This window comes from Erpetoichthys calabaricus, chromosome 5 (assembly GCF_900747795.2).
Source record: "Erpetoichthys calabaricus chromosome 5, fErpCal1.3, whole genome shotgun sequence".
In the NCBI taxonomy this organism is placed as follows: domain Eukaryota; kingdom Metazoa; phylum Chordata; class Cladistia; order Polypteriformes; family Polypteridae; genus Erpetoichthys; species Erpetoichthys calabaricus.
The window spans coordinates 69,538,237-69,555,753 of record NC_041398.2 but is presented as its reverse complement, the minus strand read 5'-3'; the positions used below and the strand labels follow the sequence as shown (position 1 = coordinate 69,555,753).

The 17,517-nt window shown below is 38.5% G+C and overlaps 2 protein-coding genes across 3 annotated transcripts in view; one reads left to right on the top strand and one right to left on the bottom strand.

Moving 5' to 3' along the window:
• Positions 1 to 9,527, bottom strand: part of haus3 (HAUS augmin-like complex, subunit 3) — a 69,039-nt gene extending 59,512 nt beyond the window's left edge. The window contains exon 1 of the mRNA XM_028801638.2: positions 9,429 to 9,527. The gene's annotated coding sequence lies outside the window, so the exon portion shown is untranslated. The remainder of the gene's footprint in view (positions 1 to 9,428) is intronic.
• A 3,849-nt stretch (positions 9,528 to 13,376) lies between these two features.
• Positions 13,377 to 17,517, top strand: part of prelid1a (PRELI domain containing 1a) — a 79,918-nt gene continuing 75,777 nt past the window's right edge. The window contains exon 1 of one of the 2 annotated variants that reach the window (XM_051928401.1): positions 13,377 to 13,525. The gene's annotated coding sequence lies outside the window, so the exon portion shown is untranslated. Of the gene's footprint in view, positions 13,526 to 13,627; positions 13,787 to 17,517 lie in introns of those variants that run through there. The other variant, XM_028801635.2, reaches the window with a different exon arrangement.

The following is a 17,517-nucleotide window of genomic DNA, read 5'->3' as shown; positions in this document are numbered from 1 at the left end:
GTGTACCCTGCCTTGCATTTGCATGTTTTTCTGGTGTGTTTACTCGGCGTGCTTCATTTTCCTTTCAAAATCATGTAGGAAGTGGGGTTTTGTTATGCTATATTGACCCTGCTAGTGTATGTTTTGCTCGTATTCATCCTGCGATGTGCTGGCAACTCGTTCAGGGATGGGCACAACCCTGAATGGATGGCATAATTAGACATGTATAACAAAGATATTTTTAAAGTTCTGAACACTCCGTGGGCTAAGTTTATAACTAGTTTTAATTTCACAAAGACATTTATCATGTGGCGATTGGTTATGTGGAGAAAGAAAAGGGAAGGATATGAATTGGGGTTTTGGTACGTCAGATAGAGACAGCACGCGTGCAATAAAGAAAGCCCACTCAGAAGAACATCCATTGAATTCTGTGTTCGTGTCTCCGACCACCAGATCACAAACCCAACATTTACACAATAATTAAGTTAAACCTGTGCAATACCCATTCATACATCCAGTTTTTTGGAGCCTCGTCACACCTGCCATAAAGTTCTCTACACTGAACATACACCTGGGGACCCCTTACTGCGAGGGAGCAGCACTACCGCCTCACTACCGTGCATGTGTAATACCTGCTTTAATGCATTTCACCATGAAAATTATATCAAGTATTTAGCTTAGCATTCTAAATTTTCAGAGAGCAGGACTATCATACAGTGAATGTATTCTGTGTGGATATCGCTGTCTCCTCTTAGTGTGGATGAAGTCAGTTTAAGAAGCGTAGTGATTAACAACTGGGTCGGGGAACACTTAACACAAAGCACAATGTGCTACATAATTTATGACGGGGTTTGAGAAAATCTAGTAAATTAAACAATGATTTTAGGATGAAGTTTAGTTTACGACATTCTACTTTAATTATAAAGTAAACTATAAGAATAAAGTGGAAATGTCGACTTTAATCTCGACATATAGTTTTTTTTTTCTTTCCTGTGTCCGTATTTTTTTTTCTTCACCGTGGCCCTAATACGATTCCGTAGGGCTATACCACAAATAGCATTATAAATGCAAGTTGCAGTTTTATTATTTATGCATATAGCTTAGCTTGAAGCAAGGTCCATATTAATGCAGTTTGCCTAAATGATGGTTCAGTTTGTAAAGATGTCATCACCAAGATTGCACTTGTTTTATTTTAATTTAGTGAATACTGTGTAATGCACCTGGGCTTGAAGCCTTGAAGTAATAGTGCAACTATCAGTAATAATACAATTATTTATTTTATTGTTATTATTTATTAGTTTAAATATGCAGTTTAATGATGGTAAAGTTGTTTAAAAAGTCACTAACGTGTCAGTGGACAGAGAATGTTAACGTTAACAGAAAGTGTAGTTGTTTCACAAAAATATTTACTATTTATTCCTTTTCTAAGACATGTTCAGTGCAATACAACTTTTGACAAGCACTTCTGGATATTTTACTAAGTCTAAATGCCTCTTTGGATGGTTGAAAATATGTTGTCAAAATTATAGTTTAAGTTTTTGCAAAATTTGTTCAATAAAATGGTTTTATATTTTAACTGCATCTGTCATGCAATGTGATACCTTCTCTTCATTAGTGCCACCTCCTTGAAAACTTATCACTTTATGGGGCAATGCAAACCCGTATTAATACTTGTGTTCACATTAAAATGTTTTTTTGTACAATGTATAATGCTCTTGACTGTGGAATAGGTTATTCTTAGCCAGTAATTGCAGTGGAAAATGTGGTTAACATCCACTCATGCATGGGAAAAAAATACCGTCAAATACCATGAAACCGGGATAATTTAGAAAAATACCGTGATATAGAATTTTGGTCATACCGCCCACCCCTAGTATTTTGTACTTTTTGTAATTATATTTTACCTGTGAAGTTGTTTCAGTGCTTTAAGCATACCCTTATTAAACAGCACTATGCAAATATAACCTGAATTAGGTGGAGTGAAGGCTCTGAGCTGTTCAAATCCCATTACTGCCAGAAGAGACCCTACTCCGTTGGGCCCTTGAACAGGGCCATTTATCTACTCCAATGTACAATGGCTGACCCTGCAGTCTGACTTCCAAAGGTCTTGTGAAAAGACAATTTCCCCTTGAGGATTAATACAGTGTATCAAATACCAAAAATTTTAACTGAATTGTCATGACTATATTTAATGGAACCTGTCCCCAGGTAGATTACAAGATAATTACACTATAAAAAGATTTCCTCACCACCAGTATGAGTAAACCCAAACTATCACATTAACTGAATTGTCATGACTATATTTAATGGAACCTGTCCCCAGGTAGATTACAAGATAATTACACTATAAAAAGATTTCCTCACCACCAGTATGAGTAAACCCAAACTATCACATTAAATTCATCAATGCCCAGCTCTTCGAACTACAAATGAATCCCGGCACCTTTATAATACAACGCATCACTAATAGACAAGAATACTATGGTACGCATCACCCCACATAAATGTCCTGCTGCTTACCAAAAAAACAAAGTTATTTATTCTAGTTGTAATCTTGTGAGCTGTACTGCAATTAAATGTAATCATGACTCTTAAGCCGCATGGTCCAGTGAAAGTTGCCTATAAAGTCTATTCTGTGTATTATACAGGTCTGATTCCACTATACAGTGATCCCTCGCTATATCGCGCTTCGCCTTTCGCGGCTTCACTCCATCGCGGATTTTATATGTAAGCATATTTAAATATATATCGCGGATTTTTCGCTGCTTCGCGGGTTTCTGCGGACAATGGGTCTTTTAATTTCTGGTACATGCTTCCTCAGTTGGTTTGCCCAGTTGATTTCATACAAGGGACGCTACTGGCAGATGGCTGAGAAGCTACCCAACTTACTTTCTCTCTCTCTCTCTCTCTCTCTCTTGCGCTGACGTAGGGGGGTGTGAGCAGGGGGGCTGTGTGCAGCTGCTTCCTGAAGGACATGCTGCACGGAGCTTCGCATACTTAAAAGCTCAAAGGGCACGTATTGATTTTTTATCTCTCTCTCTCTCTCTCTGCTCCTGACAGAGGGGGTGTGAGCTGCCGCCTTCAACAGCTTTGTACCGGCGGTGCTTCGCATACTTAAAAGCCAAAAAGCCCTATTGATTTTTTTTTTGACTGCTTGCTTTGCACTCCTTTGAAAAGGAAGATATGTTTGCATTCTTTTAATTGTGAGACAGAACTGTCATCTCTGTCTTGTCATGGAGCACAGTTTAAACTTTTGAAAAAAGAGACAAATGTTTGTTTGCAGTGTTTGAATAACGTTCCTGTCTCTCTACAACCTCCTGTGTTTCTGCGCAAATCTGTGACCCAAGCATGACATTCTAAAAATAACCATATAAACATATGGTTTCTACTTCGCGGATTTTCCTATTTCGCGGGTGGCTCTGGAACGCAACCCCCGCGATGGAGGAGGGATTACTGTACATTAAAAAGAGTTGACCAAATCCATAAACATTTTAATTGCAGAAAAACTAATCAATATATGTATCTTTACAGATACATGAAGAATCTACAGCTTTAGAATTTTCTGCTGTGGCAGAATCAGAGAAACAACAACCTACAGAATTAAACATCTGGTTTAATTAACAACAAGAATTGGCTTCTAATTAAGAATCTGGTTGCAGTGAAATTGGAGTTTGAGGCCCCGACTTAGCTGGACGTCAGTTGGCTCAGTTCACATCTCATTTCTATTTGGGTGTCGTTTAAGAAAAAAATGAAGCAATTCAGATGAATGAATCTTAAAAAAAAAAAAAAAAAAGTCAATTAAAAGGAAGAAAGGAGTTAATTAGCTGCAAAAACTGCTCATTATTAAGAAAAGTGGTTAGAATTAAAACCTGCAGCCACAGTAGCACTCCTGTTCTAAAAGAATCATTTGATTTGGGGTGCTAATTTTGAAATGTACACGATTCCATGCACCTTCAGGTTGGGATTTGGAGTATTCAGTTCATTCAGGAGGACATGATTATTGCATTAAAGTATGCACTTTCAACAAAGTGATGAATCAGACATGAGTTTTAACATTGTTGAGGTGCAGTTCTGATACTGCTCCACAGGTTTACATATTAATGGTATTTACTATTCAATAATATTCCAATTTTGAGGATTTCTCAGCTATTCTAATCTAGTCACATTTGAGATGCAAATAGTAGAACTATAGAGATACAGTACAATGTTTCCATATGAGATAATACAAAAATAAAACACTTAATGCATGGAAATACAGACACTGAGAAGAGTCTGCAAGGATACTAGCAACAATTTACAATTAAAAAAAAAAAGATAAAAGAAAAAAATGTAAATTAACATAGATGTCATACAGCCCAATAATAAAGAGAAAACACATCAAAATTAGCAATTACATTCTAAGACAGTGGTTCCCAAGCTTTTAAGATTCTCTGCACCCTTGCTGAATCCAGGTTTTCCCAAGGCACACAACCCAAACAGCCCCACCAGTCAAATTCTAATTTGCGATATAGCCAGTAATTTTAATAAAAGGGTTATGTAAAAATATATAAAACACGTATTTAAGATCACAAAAAAATGTAACTGAACGTGATGGAGACGTTGCACCCATGGAGCCATATAAGAACGGGCCAGCACAAAAGGAGGGGGGGGGTAAAAAAGACAAAGGAAAAAGGCTTGAAGAGCAAAAGCGAGGCATTGGGGCGAAAGAAAGAGGACAAGCCAGCATCTCTTTATTTTCACTCTCACAATGCTTATTACTGTTTAGTAAAAACCGATCCATTCTGAAGTATTTCTTCTCGTATGTATTTTTAAAAAAATTTCACTTGACTTAATCACAACAATAATATACAGTTGATACAATCTCCAAAAACTAATTCAACACTAAGACCGCACGAAACCGACAGTCATTTATATACGAACACCAAGTACCGAGAAAGTTCGACAAACTAGTAAAATAATTGAGAAACTTAATTATTGTAGAGGGCCATCTAGTAACCAAACCCAGCCACAGGGGATGCACAAACCAGTGTGCTTCTTCATGCTGGTCCCAAGCCCGGATAAATGGGGAGAGTTACGTCAGGAAGGGTATCCGGTGTAAAATTTTGCCAATTCAATATGCAGACAACAATGCAAATTTCCATACTGGATCGGTCGAGCCCCTGGTTAACAATGACCGCCACCAGTACTGTTAGCCAAAAGGGTACTGGCAGAAATTGGGCTACTGTTGGCCGAAGAAGAAGACAGGGAAGACGTGTCTGGAGGCAGGAGGAGAGGAGGAAAGTAAAGAGAGTGGAACTGAGGGTAGGAACTTTGAATGCTGGCAGTATGGCTGTTAAGGGGAGAAGGTTAGCCGATATGATGGAGAGAAGGAAGGTTGATATATTGTGCGTGCAAGAGACTAAATGGAAGGGGAGTAAGGACAGGTGGATTCAAATCGATCTATCATGGTGTGGATGGGAGGAGAAATGGTGTAGGAGTTATTCTGAAGGAACAGTATGTCAAGAGTGTTTTAGAAGTGAAAAGAGTGTCAGACAGAGTGATGATTATGAAGCTGGAAATTGGAGGTGTGATAATGAATGTTGTTAGTGCATATGCCCCACAAGTTGGGTGTGCAATGGATGAGAAAGATGATTTCTGGAGTGAGTGGCATGAACTGATGAACAGTGTACCCAAGGGACAGAAAGTGGTGATTGCAGCGGATTTCAATAGACATGTTGGTGAAGGGAACAGAGGAGATGAGGAGGTGATGGGTAGGTATGGTGTCAATGAGAGGAATGAAGAAGGTCAGATCATAGTGCATTTTGCCAAAAGGACGGACATGGCCATGGTGAATACGTATTTTAAGAAAAGGGAGGAACATAGGGTGACGTACAAGAGTAAAGGAAGATGCACACAGGTAGATTACATCCTATGCAGAAGAGTCAATCTGAAGGAGATGGAAGACTGCAAAGTGGTGGCAGGGGAAAGTGTAGTTAAGTAGCATAGGATGGTGGTCTGTAGGATGATGATGGAGATCAAGAAGAGGAAGAGAGTCAGGGCAGAGCCAAGGATCAAATGGTAGAAGTTGAAAAAGTAAGACTGCAAGGTTGAGTTTAGGGAGGAGGTGAAACAGGTACTGGGTGGCAGTGAAGAGTTACTAGATAGTTGGGCAACTACAGCAGATGCAGTAAGGGTGACAGCAACAAGGGTGCTTGGTGCGACGTCTGAACAGAGGAAGGAGGAAAAGGAAACCTGGTGGTGGAATGGGGAAGTACAGGAAAGTATACAGAGGAAGAGGATGGTGAAGAAGTGGGATAGATGCAGAAAATAGACAAGAGTACAAGGAGATAAAGCACAAGGTGAAGAGAGGTGGCGAAGGCTAAAGAAAAGGTGTATGATAAGTTGTATGAGAGGATGGAAACTAAGGAGGGAGAAGAGGACCTGTACCGATTGGCTACCGAGCTGGAAAAGATGTGCAGCAGGTTAGGATGACAAAGGATAAAGATGGAAATGTACTCACAAGCGAGGAGAGTGTGTTGAGCAGATGGAAAGAGTACTTTGAGAGGCAGATGAATGAACAGAAAGAGAAAAATGGTTGGATGATGTGGAGATAGTAATCTGTTGCACATCCTGATTCACTAAGGAGGAAGTAAGGACAGCTATGAAGAGGATGAAAAATGGAGATGCCGTTGGTCCAGATGACATACCTGTGGAAGCACGGAGGTGTTTAGGAGAGATGGTAGTGGAGTTTTTAACCAGATTGTTTAATGGAATCTTGGAAAATGAGGATTCCTGAGGAGTGGAGAAGAAGTGTACTGGTGCCAATATTTAAGAATAAGGGGGATGTGCAGGACTGTAGTAACTACAGGGGGATAAAATTGATGAGCCACAGCATGAAGTTATGTGAAAGAGTTGTGGAAGCTAGGTTAAGAAGTGAGGTGCTTATTTGTGAGCAGCAGTATGGTTTCATGCCAAGAAAGAGCACCATAGATGCGATGTTTGCTCTGAGAATGTTGATGGAGAAGTATAGAGAAGGCCAGAATGAGTGTGGACCTGGAGAAAGTGCCTCGAGAGGAGTTGTGGTATTGTATGAGGAAGTCAGGAGTAGCAGAGAAGTACATAAGAGTTGTCACACTTCCCTCGTACATATTCTGTACGAGGGAAGTGTGACAGCAGTGAGGTCTGCAGTAGGAGTGACAGGTGGATGTGGGATTACATCAGGGATCGGCTCCGAGTCCTTTCTTATTTGCAATGGTGATGGACAAGTTGACAGACGAAATTAGACACGAGTCCCCATGGACTATGATGTTTGCCGAGTACATTGTGATCTGTAGCGATAGTAGGGAGCAGGTTGAGGAAACCCTGGAGAGGTGGAGATATGCCTGGAGAGGAGAGGAATGAAGATCAGTAAGAACAAGACAGAATACATGTGTGTAAATGAGTGGGAGGTCAGTGGAATGGTGAGGATGCAAGGAGTAAAGTTGGTAAAGGTGGATGAGTTTAAATACTTGGGATCAACAGTACAGAGTAATGGGGATTTTTGGAAGAGAAGTGAAAAAAATGCAGGCAGGGTGGAATGAGTGGAGAAGAGTGTCAGGAGTAACTTGTGAGAGACAGGTATCAGCAAGAGTGAAAGGGAAGGTCTACAGGACAATAGTGAGACCAACTATGTTATATGGGTTGGAGATGGTGGCACTGACCAGAAAGCAGGAGACAGCATCTTTATCTCTGCCACCTCCAGCTCTAGGATTTGCACCAGGTGTGACAAGGATGGATAGGATTAGAAATGAGCACATTAGAGGGTCAGCTCAAGTTGGACTGTTGGGAGACAAAGTCAGAGAGGCGAGATTGCGTTGGTTTGGACATGAGCAGAGGGGAGATGTGGAGTATATTGGGAGAAGACTATTAAGGATAGAGCTGCCAGGTAAGAGGAAAAGAGGAAGGCCTATGAGGAGGTTTATATATGTGGTGAGACAGGACATGCATGGATGTAACTGAAAAAGATGCAGAGGACAGAAAGATATGGAAAAAGATGATACGCTGTGGGAACCCCTAATGGGAGCAGCCGAAAAAAGAAGAAGCCATCTAGTAACCATTTGTACAGGCTTCCGCAAACAATATTACTAAGTGAGTTACTGGGTTGTATCAGGTCCGCCAAAAGTCGCGTCCTATCACAATGAATTGAAAACTGAAATTATGAAAATTTTGTAATATTTCGTGGCGCCCATATGAGGAAGCCGGGCACACTTTGAGAACCACTGTTCTAAGAACAAGACATTTCAAGTACAAAATAGTTCAAGTGCAAAATAGTAAGTACATAATGAGTCACAGTAACACATGGATCAAAGTTATTAAATGTGATTAACTAATATTCACAAGCTGTAGATAACGTCAGCGCTCTTGTGCAAAACAGGTTAATACTAGAACCAAAAAAATCAGAAGTAAATTTTACCTGCAATGAGTCACGTTCTTAAATGCGTTGCTTGCAATTTCATACTTCTGTTTACCTAAACAATTTCACAACGATTTATCTTGACACTTTTTTTAATTCTACGGTTTTCTACTAATTAAAACAATGGTGTTTTTAAAGTCTAAAACATCGAATGCGAAAACAGTAAAGGAAGATTTCATATTTTACAACTTTCGTATAATTTAACACCCTTAAAAACGGAGTCATAAAACTGTGTACGAGTTTCTGTAAAATGTCCAATATATACCAGTCTCAATGATAAATTACGTACCTGATTGGAAGAAGCATTTAATTCTCAAAAAAGAAGCCCTACAAGTGCAAAAACCATTTAAAGTCTTGAGCCGGTGTGCTGCAAAAAGTAAAAAGTACAACGCCTGCAAAGTAATTAATGGAAAGCTTGTATGGAGTGAAATCAGTCCGTGCGCGTCCCATTCAATATCGGTTCCATCGTTGCGTCACACCTTCCAAAAAGGCTCAAATGAGTTAGAAAATTAACCCAACACGTATATGAAAGGAATCTATTTCTTTACTACTATCTTGTACTGTAAATTCCTGATGGATCTGTACATCGGCCAAAGCTTCCCCGCTAAGCAAGCAACCAACCAACCAACCAACCAAGTTAGCTTGGGGAGCTGCGCAGGTCTTCAGCTCACGTCGGAGGCAGACAGATGACAACCCCGGTAACCGACGTGTAAAAAACCGGCGGGAAAAAGATTTTTTTATATATTGAACATATACCAAATCAAGTGCGTACATACGGGGCACACCCCGCCATACAACTTGCAAAAAAATAGACAAAACGTCGAATGTGAAAAGAATTAAACGCGGACGTGAGTAGATTCAGAGGAACTGTAATACGAAGCTTACTCTTGTTCGTCGAGTGCAAAAGAGTTTTTAAGAGTGTAAGAAAGATGCAGTGAACGTAGCAGCCAGGATCATAAATGTTCCAGCATGCATGTGGTCTAAATATGACTTACCCATGTTACCTTTCTGCACTTACCGTTAAGTTGGTCTGGTTTATTATTTTTTTTTTTCCTCCACCTGGCGGAAACTAACTGAACCAAAATGCGCTCCCCGCACTAATTGCGAAGCCAACGATGTTCACCAACAAAGAAGCCTAAAGAATCCAGAAACAAGGACCTTTCACTGTATAAGAGCGCCCTCTACCGAATAGGATGTCTCGATACGAACTGTAATACAGTAAATGTACATTTCATGAAAATGATTTCTAAACCAAACAATAACTCCAAATACAACTCTCGATACCATGGGTTCTTAATTTTTTTTTAAATCTGAGAACCAAAATTAGAAAATCAGTACCATAAAGGGACCCCAGAAGAGGTTTATTATCATGAAGATTTCTAGTGCTGCACAGGCATATGACAGACAAACAACAATGGCCATATAATTAAAAAAATTAGTATTTTTATCACCTTTCAAGCACATTTCTCAAAAAGCACTACTAAAACGGAACAGTGAGACACAAATTTATTGTTAACACCACACTCCATCTATCCATTTTCCAAATCCACTTATTCAGAGCAGGGGTCACATGGCAGCTGGAGCCTATCCCAGCAAGCATAGAGTGCGAGGCAGGAATAAGTTCATCACAGGGTGAACGTGCACACATACACGTAACTGGGAAAAATTTGGCCTTAGCAATACAACTGACGTGTAATGCCTTTGGACTATGGAAGGAAACCAGAGTACCCAGAGGAAACCCATGTGGACATGAGGAGAACATTCTTTAGGGCTATATTTTTTTCTCCAGCCGTCTGGAGTTTTTTTGTTTTTTTTTGTCCTCCCTTGCCATCGGACCTTATTTTTATTCTATGTTAATTAGTGTTCCCTAATTCTACTTTCTTATTTATTTTGTCTTTTTTCTCTTTCTTCATTATGTAAAGTACTTTGAGCTACATCTTTTGTATGAAAATGTGCTATATAAATAAATGTTGTTGTTTAGGGATTCTGTTTTTTGGAATGGCTGGTGATGGTTACAGCATCTCAAAAACTGCTGCAGTCATGGCATTTTCGCACATTACACCCTCTACAGTTTATTGTGAATGTTGCAATAAACAATGAATATTCAGTTAGTGGCTTTTCTGCAGATGAAAACATCTTTTTAATGACAAAGGTCAGAGAAGACTGGCTAGACTCATAAAAGCGAACAAATAAAGGTTACAGAACCAAATAAAAACTCTTCAACAGTGGTGCGTAAAAGGGCATATTCAAATACATAATATGTTGATCCTCAGGAGCAGAGGACTAAATGCCAAGTTCCAGTTCTGTCAGCTATAAGCAGGAAGACGAGGGTGAGCATGTGATCACTAAATGTTGATGACTGAAAGGTGGAAAAGAATCACCTGCTCTGACAAATCACAGTTTCTGTTATGAAATACCAACTGCCAGTATATTATGTTAAGAGCATAAATCTATAGATACACCCTGCCTTGTGTCAAAGTGCTTTTAAAACCAGCTGAGTATTGTTTGAATTCCACAGCACACAAAGTTGCTGACCAAGTTAAAATATGGCCACAATCTAATCTTCTTCAAATAGATACTTTCAGCATGCCACAAAGCATATATCATCTCAGCACGTTGCACACAGGTAAACTGTGTACATACCAAAAATGTGAACATACATTAATGTAGTAAGTAATTCCACATATCAGTGAACTGCATGACACAACACAAAATAAAATCCAAGCCTCCCGTGTTGTCACACAACTTGATTTCCATAGTCTTCTCACATCTGTAGGAAAAAAATAGCTGTGATATACAGTATAAGTTGATATACAACTGTTATATTTTAAAAACAGTGCTGGGCAGCAAGGTGGTATAGTGATAACTGCTGCCACCTTACAGCTCCAGTATGCTGCTTTTTAGTCACCACCTGGTCAATGTCATTGTGTGGTAAGCACGTTCTCCCTGTGTCTGTTTGGGTTTTCTTCCCACACCCCAAAGGCATGAGTGCCAAAATAAATAGCAATTCTACATAGACACTACTTAATTAATGGATACACTTCTCTATGTAAATATAACTATTATTCTTCTACTGCTATATTATTCAGAACTTGATATTTTTTTTGCAATTATGAATCATTTGTGAATTACATAGTTTGGTAAATCTGACAACAAATTTTTAAAAATGAGAAAGCACATCTTTCCATTATTTACAGTTTTCAACAGTTGGGGATGTACCAGTTTGAAAAACCCAAATGATGAAAAAACAAAAATTTAGATGTTGATTTTTTTCAATTAGATAATACCATACAGACAAAGTACTGTTTCTTTTGAACACTTTAATAGAACAGGACAAATATCTTCATGTTTCCATTTACAGCACTAGTCCATTATTCAGCAATCTATTAGTGCTTTAAAAGAGACACTTTGTCCAGAGACAGGCTGTTTTGCAGGTATTTATGGGAATAACAAAAACTACACCATGTGAAAGGAGAGTACTGGGCGTCTAGGGTGGGTATCATTCTTGGCGTTTTGGGTGACAATGCTTAAAGTGTAATGTTCTACTAGACCAGTGGTTCTCAATCTGTGGGGCGTAACAAAAAGGGGGCGCGAAGATGTGAAAAAAAGAAAACGAATCAAAAATATGAAAAATACATCTATTGAAACCAAAACAAATTAACTTAAACTACATTCTGATACTAGAAAAATAAATAAAGAGTTAGATAAATGTCGATAAAAGTTAAGTAGGTATAATAAAATATGCATCTATGATATATCATTAATTAAAAAAGAACAAATTGGTATTAGTGGGCTCCTTTCAAAAAAACGTTGGGGGAGGGGGGCGCAATTAAAATTTATGAAAACTCGGGTCGCAAATACTTAAAGGTTGAGAAACTTTGTACTAGACTGAAATACTTGTGTATGCTATGTCCTTGCCCAATAAGGAAAGAATGACTTATAGCCACAGACTTATAGCCACAGACTCAATAGTATTTCAGACTGGCAGACCAAGCTTGTATGGCAGTACTTGGGAAAAATCATCGTGAGGACATCTCGTGAGAGACGTTATTGGTTAGCAGATGAAGAAAATTAACATGTGCCCATGGCATTCTATCACACAGTGTGAGGTATGAATTTGACAGCACCAGTTTTGCTGCTGATAAAGATTTTTTTCGCTGAATCCTGAAATATCAAAAATTTTACAATGTAAAAATATTTTTTTTACTATTCTTAAACTCCCACTATCCTGATTTATGCTATGTCTTACAGAATGTTTTGTAATTTGCCTTAGTTCATTTCATAACCCTATATGAAAACACATCAATGTGATCTTTCCTAAAGAGCATTTTCTTCTAACTGGTCAGTTATCACATTCCTGTAACTCCAATAACTTCTATTTACTCAACTTTGAAATGACTCTTTATTGCTTTTAATTACAAAGTTAAAAAGTTTAAAATTGAATTCTGTCAAATGGAAATACAGTATTACCAGACTAAACAGCAAGTATAAGCAAATGTTGAAATTAAACGTTAGCCAAAAATGTAGAATTCCATCTATTTAAATATTCACCTGCAGTCTTATTCTGCATCTTTGGGGACTTTGGTAAGATGAAGGTAAGGAAAACTTTACTGTCCTATAGCAGAAAGGATACTTGATCATGTGCGTTACATTTGAATGAGAAAAATATCAGGCAATATGAAAGAACAAAACACATACAGTAAGGCAACCCTAAACAGTACATACAAAATGCATAGAAGCTTTCTTTTTTCACTTTAAGAATTTTAGATATACTGTATTATATGTGAAGTTTTAAGGAAGTAGCAATTGATGACAATCCCTTGTTTATATTCATTTTTCTCATTCCTATTTATATAACTTTCATCATTTATCTCTCCCAACTGTCCAATGCGTAATGCAGTAAGCCAGTCTCGCGCAATTAGATTAAGAACTGCCTCGACGTCAGGTCATGTGGGCGGGATTTCCGGTGACATGTCCTACACGCGCGGCGTAACGGATGTAGAGCAAGAGAGGCAGCGCCTGCTCTGCTGATTATTACGAAGATGGATGTTTTCTTTGAGTCGCAGAGATGATCAGGGATTAATTAAAGAGATTTCAGCGGGGCTGGCCGGCCAAGTAAGTTTGATGTACTAGTGTACAATATACGTAGTCGTGCTTTAGAATGAATGCTGTTAGTGTGGATCGGTAGAAGGTGGAGCCATAATGGGTTCCTCATCCTGTCACCCGTCGGAAATGAAGTGAAGGTTCAGGTCATGTGCGTTATTGCTGACTACTGGGACAGAATTGCAAGCGGTTTACCCCCCAGCAGATGATCACGCTTGTATGTAGTTCATGGATCGGAGCTTTGCCATGACGAACTGTAGACTTATCCATAAGGTGAAAGTCTCCTGTCATCTTAGTGTATGATGGATCTATATATATGTGTGTGTGTGTGTGTGTGTGTGTGTGTGTGTGTGTGTGTGTGTGTGTGTGTGTGTGTGTGTGTGTGTGTGTGTGTGTGTGTAATGTCGGATATATGAAGTCAGCTTTCCTTGCGGTTTGTCATTGCTACCTTGACTGCAGTCTTTCCTAGCTACTCACCCCCTATTTCAGAGTACCTATATCTAAGTACCCTCCGTTATCAGTCAGATATAACTTCATCATTGCCATGACTCGGGCTTGCGGTCCAGCATGACTTGTACTTGCTAGATTACTTGTAGCATGATCTGCTATGATCAAGTATTTCGAGTTAAAAAAAAAATATACTTCTAATGTTTCAGGAATCAGGCAAAAGATGGTGAAATGCAGTTAGTATCATGTCTGGGAAGTGAATAATGCATGCTATCTTCATTGTGAAGTAGATGTTAGAAAACCATAGTTAAAAGAAACCGAATTATATATGTGTACATGTAGAAATGGTATTTGATAAGCTGCAGTGAACTACAAGGAGGTGGGCATCTAATTGAATTGTTTCATCATCAGTGTTATTTCAGTGTATGAAAAAATATAGGCAGTAGTTAGCAATGAACAGATGCATGGATGGATGGATGGAATGCTGTAATGAGGGCCTATATGTGAAATCTACTTTGTTATGGGGAGGGTAGGGGGTGGTGTAACAGTTAGCTTCAATGCTTATGATTGGGAAAAAAAAACATTTATGCAAGTTTGGTTAATAAGTCTATGATGTACTAGAGAGGAATACAGAGGGGAGAGAAATGATAACTGTAAAGGCCATAAGGCATGGGTTGAGTAGAAACAGGTGGAGATAGTTTGTACTTGCAGTATAAGCTGGCTAATGGTGGAAGAGAATGGGGCTGAAAAAGATTTACATGGTAGCCAGGCTGGATATCATGATGTAAAAAGGGTGTTTGTAAGGATATCAAAGACTGTAGAACATGGATGACACCAAGCAATAAAACCCCATCTTCAGATCATTCATTGCCCCTATATGGCTTGCCAACTACTGCTATATTTTGTGATACACTGAAATCATCGAAGATTAAAACAATTCAATTTAAACTAGCATTTATTTTTCATTTTACCTTGGTACAGATCTATTGTTGCTTCTTTGTTTTGTTTTAAAAACTAGGTGAAATGTGTCCACTGCTGTGCCTTAGGTGTCTGTTTTATACTGTAATTTGCAAAGTAGTCAAGATCCTTGTAATTATGTCTGTTTTTCTGATGGCAGTTCTCCTCTTTAGACCTTTTAGTACTAGGGTGTTGTACCGTTCTAGCCGTTATGAATGTAGTGAGAAGTCAATATGATATTGTAATCTTTTTAGTTAGCCAATAAACAGTGTCATTTTGCTTGACTTCTCACTCACTCAATTTTATCCTTCTCACACAATACAATTTTGAAACCATATAAATAGGGTGCAGTGTGTTTTTTTGTAGAAGTCCCTGCTCTCTGCTTCATCTTTACAGTATTTGGCAGCAATAAGACAAATTTTAAAAAATAAGTGAGAAACCTCTGTTATAGTTGTTGTTAATATAGTGTTCACCTAAGTACAGTATATGTATTTTGGAAATAGGAAAATATTTTAAAGATGTAGTGTTCATATTTTTTTAATTGTGGCATCTTGTTTAATTTCCCTTTAAGACGTAATTGTATAATATAATGTAAAATATACAATGCATTAAAATATGATTGACCACTTAAGTGCATCAAATATTAAAAAACAAAATGGCAAAAGTGTAAAAATCACAAATCTTATATTTCAATAAGCTAACATAATTTTCTTTGGTAAAAAAGTGGATAAATAGGCATACTTAAAGAGAATTTAGCAAAAAATTATAACCCAAAATTAGAACACAAAATATTATCTTACAACAACACTACAGAATTTATCTCGCAATGCAGTATTAAGTATTTGACCAAAAAATCTGGAATTTATCATTTGTGAAATTATAAAATTAAATTCTTGATAGGATTATTATTACAAAAATTCAGAGCACTGTGTAGCGTGGTGAATTAATGGATAGGGAGGTGGCAAATGTAATAAATTTAATTAATTAATCATTAAATGGGGGAGGGAGGAGAGATAATGGATGACTGTTAAATTGTTAAGCAGAAACAGCTGTTACCTGCCTTGTGCCCATTGCTACCTGGACAGGCAATAGCAAACTGCAATCTTGAAATGGATAAGTAGATTACAAAATGGACAGTGGGTAATAAATATATTTTAGAATTTTAATAAAATGATTTGAAAAGTATTCAGAATTTTATGGCATCAGATTTGCAATCATAGAATAGATCAGGTTTACAATAAATGTGAAAATATTAAGAATGGCAGTGTTTACGTTTATTACTTGTTTGGCAAAGCTTATCATATATATTTATATATAATACACTACCGTGGCTGTCTGTTTTATCTGTCCAGGATTTTAAATCACCTGTAGCTCGCAAACCGTTTGAACTATTGACCTGAAATTTGGTACAAATAACATGATGTCTACTATCCGCTTTTGGGGTGATGATTGACCTCCAAGGTTATTCCTCTATTTATTTTTATTTTATTTATTTTTATTTTATTTTATTGTAGAATCAACCCTCGTCAGTGGCCAGCAGGGCGGCCTTGCAGTGCATGCATACGGGTACCGTTCTCATCCCTACCACTTTAGCCATCAGTTCCCCTAACTCTTCATATCTTAAATCATTCTTAAGGCAGATCGAAGGCTTAAGTGCCAGCTTAAGTGAAAAATTAAAGAAAACGTACTAAGTAATTGCAACACAAACACTGACTTAATCAGTTTTAATGCGAAAAGATGCCGACAAAACAAGAGAAGCAGCGGGCCACTAGGGTGGAGAAAAGAAGAGCTGCTAAGAAAGCAGCAAGCTCATCAACCTCTGAGCAAACGAATGCTAAACGTACAGAGAAAGAGTATGAAAACTATGAATGCTCAAGTCAAGTGTATTCGCCGTTACTGGTACGTAATATTTCTGTTGCAGAGTTGAACAGAATTCAGCCGTGTAGATTACTAAATCTATTAATATTCATGTTAAATTTTAATTTAATAATTCAAGTTTACAATAGGGTGGCACGGTGGCACAGTGGTAGCGCTGCTGCCTCGCAGTTAGGAGACCTGGGTTCACTTCCTGGGTCCTCCCTGCGTGGAGTTTGCATGTTCTCGCCATGTCTGCGTGGGTTTCCTCCGGATGTTCCGGTTTCCTCTCACAGTCCACAGACATGCAGGTTAGGTGCATTGGCGATCCTAAACTTATCCCTAGTGTGTGCTTGATGTGTGTGTGTGTATGTGTGTGTGCCCTGCGGTGGGCTGGCGCCCTGTCCGGGGTTTGTTCCTGCCTTGTGCCCTGAGCTGGCTGGGATTGGCTCCAGCAGACCACCGTGACCCTGTGTTAGGATATAGCGGTTTGGATAATGGATGGAAGTTTTCAATAATAGCCTGAAGAAGGGGCCTGAGCTGCCTCGGAAGCTTGCATATTGTAATCTTTTTAGTTAGCCAGACAACTAGTTGTCATTTTGCTTGATTTCTCACTACAATAATAGCAATAAAAATGTGTGTTACTGAGGAACTTCTGTTTCCTTTCCACGTCCCAAAGACGTGTGTTTTAATCGGCACCTGTAAACTGGCCCGATATGTGTGAGTGTACCCTACTATTGACTGGC